This window comes from Sitophilus oryzae, unplaced genomic scaffold (assembly GCF_002938485.1).
Source record: "Sitophilus oryzae breed Bouriz unplaced genomic scaffold, Soryzae_2.0 scaffold_1869_pilon_pilon, whole genome shotgun sequence".
Lineage (NCBI taxonomy): Eukaryota > Metazoa > Arthropoda > Insecta > Coleoptera > Curculionidae > Sitophilus > Sitophilus oryzae.
Window position 1 is genome coordinate 1,401,598 of NW_022146578.1, and position 4,933 is coordinate 1,406,530.

General features: G+C 33.7%; 1 protein-coding gene across 1 annotated transcript in view; it reads right to left on the minus strand.

Moving 5' to 3' along the window:
* Window positions 1–3,374, minus strand: part of LOC115883295 (transcription factor sox-2) — a 113,402-nt gene extending 110,028 nt beyond the window's left edge. The window contains exon 1 of the mRNA XM_030901629.1: window positions 3,138–3,374. The gene's annotated coding sequence lies outside the window, so the exon portion shown is untranslated. The remainder of the gene's footprint in view (window positions 1–3,137) is intronic.
* Window positions 3,375–4,933: the final 1,559 nt, after the last annotated feature.

Consider the following 4,933-nt stretch of genomic DNA (forward strand, 5'->3'; position numbering starts at 1 on the left):
TAGTAAGGTATATGTCAAGATAATTGGTTGAGGTTTATCAATAGTACATGCCAATTGATATATTTAGAGATTATGCATGTAAATATGTAAAGTACCGTATATTGTCATAGATATTATACCTGATGGTAAAACGTATTATGCAAAAAGGAAATCGAGGGTATATTTTTAATTGAAATAATAGGTATACCGCATACATAAAAAACAATGTGGCGCTAATTTTTTTAGGTATTGAATGTTGTTGATTTACAGAAAACTAATATTTAATTTTCGTACTCGTTTCAGTATCCTTCAGTGGCGTGCAGTGCAAATCAAAGTAGGATAGTCAAAATTTAACAAAATAAAATAAGAATAGTATAGACAATAATTAATTAATCAATTAATATAATCACATATCTTTTATTGTAAATTGAGAGAAAAATTTTCAGATTTGGCATCACTGCAAAGGACGACGGGCGATGAAACTAAATCACGCTTTCCATCCTCATTTTATCTCTTTCTTACACATTTGCCTTCCAGTCCTTGCGGTCTGAAGAGTAGATGGAAGATTCGTAAAAAAGTAATATCGTTGATTGAAAGATTTGGGAAGATACGCAACCTAATGGGCGAAATCGTGACAAGGCTGATTTGATTTCCCCTTAAGTGCTGTACTGTGGCCACTCGTTTTGCGGCCAACGCATAAAGCACTCATATTCTCTAATTCGACCAGCGAAGGCATATCGAAAACGGTGTGGAACTGAGAGCGACAGTGTTGCCAGATTAAAATGTGTAATATCTGTAATACTTTATACAAAAATATCATTGAATGAAAAATCTGCGTTTATGTATTGAAAATTTATTGGTGTTAAACATAGAATAAACAACGAAAATATATATTCTAAATATAACAAAATATTTCTATCCTCGTTTCTGTCCTGGAGTATCTTGATTTCATGTAAAAGAATAGATGAAACAAAAGGCAATGTACCTACATATTTTGATTAAAATTAAGTTTAATCATATTTCTTTATTATTATAATAAAATAGGTAAATCTATATGTACACAAATAAAAAAATATATACACAAAATAGGTAAATCTACGGATTAATCCGTTGTTCTGGCAACACTGTCTTCGGTAACCACCCACTCTGTCGACTGAAAGCAGAACTAAGGTACAGTATTGTTTATCCGCTGCGCTGTAAACTATCAGCGTGCAGCGGCGGCCGCGGCGCAGAGCTAAACTAAATCTCGAATATGTTGACGGTAACGCCAGCTACATCTTGGACATATTTTGTGCCACGAAATCGCCCATAAGGTTGCGCATCTTATTTTTTCAATCTACGGTAATATAGTAAAAAGTAATATAAAGTAAATCAAACCGACTTGGCGTAAATCATATGGTGCGCCTGTATGGTATACATGATTTTATATGTGAATTGAGGCGATAACGCAGTAGTCAAAAATTATTTCAATAAATTTTAGGTAGTCTCTAGGATAAAAATAAGATAAAAAATGCGTATTGTGAATATTTGTGGATTAGTAACGAGCTATAATGTAATCGTATAAAAAGAATATGATATAGTTTGGGATAGGCAACGCCTTGTTGCCTACATTATATGCACACCATTGGTATCCTTATTTCCATATTTATTACTGCTGTAAAATAAATCTCTAATAAAATAATAAACTATAATGTAGTTTTAAATGTAGTACATCTTTCAATTAATTACAAGTTAATAATACACACATTATGACTAGAAAAAATCAAGTTAATAAATTTGCAAATTTCACACGTTTTTGGTGCTATATGATATTTTTTGGTATATTAAATAATTTTTGTTAGAGTAAAGTTTAGATACTGTTTTAGGTAAATTAAATAGTGGAACAAATTTACTATATAAAACAGACAATTAGAGAAACTCTAGTAATTTCTAATTACCTACTCTGATAACTTCAGGGGATAATGCTTCCATAAAAAATATTAGTAAGTTATTTATTATCTGTTAGATTCACAAATTTTAGATATTATGGTATAAAATACTTATCAGAAATAATTATTTTATTGTTTAGAGCAATAAATTTATAATAAATGCAGAAATTATTTTTCTGTAGGTACACATTGGACCAATCGTTTGAAGTGATCATGAGAAATTTGCCATCCAGGTAAATTTTTACACTTACTACAATAGAGGGAGTGGTCTCTGAAATTGTCGTGATGTTTCTATTGAAGCTCTAAATAATCATTTTTCAATCTTATTTGTTAAAAATAAACAAACATAATAAAAAATAGGTATAATTTTTTGGAAATAGATTTCTGTCTGGAAACCTCCTATGGTGGCCATATCCTTTTTCAATTGTCAATTATCAGATTTACCTCGGTAAAATTATCATCGATTGTCACTCTTCAGCCGTTTTTGACGCCTTTTTTTTGATCATACGGTATATTCTCAGAAGATTACACTTATTAGTCAAAAATTATATCCGAAATTATATATTTGGTGTGGACAATCAGTAGGTATCTAATGATTCATAAATTCAGATTCGATATATATATAGGGATGTCATGCAAAAAAATGATCGAGAAGTCTTGTTAAATCATTTTTATGAAAAATAATATTAAATTTTGTTTCAGTTTGTAAGTTTGTTTGATTGATGTTTGTAACTATTACAATTACGAATAGATGTTTTGTATAAGTGTAGTAGAATCTGCGAGTGTACTTATGTCATTAAACAATCACATCAATCAAGATATTAAAGACTATGAGTGACATTGAGTCAGTAAACAAGTTAAATTAACAACAGCTCCTCAACTAATATACCTAAAGAGAGTAGAGATTAATATAGTCTGATTATAAATGCTTAATTAATTCTTAACAATAATTAAGTAATTACTTAATTATCGATATATGATTATTCATAATTAGAGATAATATGATTATTCTGATTATGAAGGGTAAGTAAAATATAATTAAATTTTCCCAAAGATATGCTGGAAAAGATATCATAGGTACTTCATCTCTACCTGTCATATTTAGGATATAATATGGACAAATGCTGAAATGATAATACTATTTTATAATAATAACATAGGTAGGATATAAGAATGCATGTCTGTAAATGAGTATGTTCTCGCTCTAGTTGTTAATGTTGTTGAACATACCTAATAAAGTGGCCGTTAGAGGCCTGCCGTTGTAAGTCCAGATCAATTTTGAGGCCTTGTAACGTCACTTTGTCACTAAATATATCAGCGCGCCAGGCGCTCTCTCGTCCGACGAAGTCGCGACGCTCTTTATGAGCCCGTCGATAAAAACGCTGAGCGGTCCAATTCACAGTTCACACTGTGTGTTAATATTGTGTATCCGGCACAAAAACGAAAGACGTGCAAATCCGTTCGGATCGCGGCACTTTGTGCGTGAAGCGACGGCGATTGAAGGCGCGTCCACACTGGGCATGCGCGCGTCGTGCCGTCCGCGACGCGCCAATCCGCGTAGGGGGCGGGGCCAGCGCGGCTCTCCGCACGTTGCCGTTTCGAAAAACAGAATGGGTCCGCCTCGCTTTTGTCATGTTAATTTTTTGTCTCTTGTCCTTTTGTACAGGTGTTTCGGAATTGTGTTTGCTTTTGGAGGTTTTTTTCTTATATCGATTAGGACGATTGTGCGGGGGTGAGGGGTAGAGGGGGGTGCCGCGGAGCGAAGAGGCGTGTGAGGCGGCGCGCTTTTGGAGCTAGTTTCCTGCGCCCGGGATGAAATACTCTGTTCTCTACGAAGAGAATCCGGGAAAGTTCAAAATACAATGCGCGAAGCTGTAAACAGATTTAGTAAGGGATTTGATTTGGTTAATCCGGCGTAACAGCAATTCTCCTAATTGGAAGAAAAGCTCTGTATATGAATATAGCATATAATGCTGAATTTATATGGAACGTAATGGTTTCCTGTTTAACACACAGACACAGAAATAGTATAAATATATAGAATTGTGTGGGGTTTTGATTAAACAGTGAATTAGATTTTAGCTTACCCCAAAAACTGAATATGGTTTCATATTTCGATTAATTTTTTGACCCATTTTTTTCAAATTTAATTAATGGAGTAAGAATTAAAGAAAACAATATCGAAGAAGAATAAATATTTCAAATCAAGAAAAAATATTTAAATTTTCTCCATATATTTTTTATTTCTTTTCTTGGGTACCTATGAGGTTTTTTTAAATAAATTGAAAGATGGAAACTTTTTTTTATGCGACGTTTCGCTCCAACATAGTGGGCTTTTTCAGACACTTTATTTTTGAAGTCGCCATGCTAGCACAAGTCTTAAAAAACCTCATACCCAAGAAAAGGAAAAAAATATATGGATATCTAAAGGTTTAAGAAAAAAGAAACAATTAAACTATTATTTAAATTTTCTGTTTTGTTGCGATATGTCAAAAGGTATTGAGAATCGGTTCAACGAATAAAGGAAGATTTAGGCAGGCGACATCCAAAAAATGACAGAAGATACAATTTACCCGTGAATTAACCTAAAATCTATTAAGTTTTACTGTGCCACGGCCCAGCTACGTCGAAGTACCGGTTTCCGATAATACACCAAGTTAAGCGACTTAGACGACGCGAGTGGATGGACGGATGACCATCTGGAAACACTGTTAGGTATACTGTTATTCTATGGCAAGAGTGTAAAATATATTCATACACACTGTTCATTCACGCCGCGCACCCGTTCGAGGCCGGATGTGATTGAAGAAAGAATCTTGTAAGTAAGAGTCGATTTAGGCACTGGCCATGTCGGTATGCCATTGACAATGATATGGCCGAGCACCGCGGTTCGGATTTCGCGGAAACAAAGTAGGCCCCGTTCAGATTAGCCTTAACAGCAAAAAGAAAACATTAACTCGTTAACTTAAAACGAGTTACCTAAGTAGGTACTTGCATTTTGTTAATTAGAACTTGGTAAAATTAGT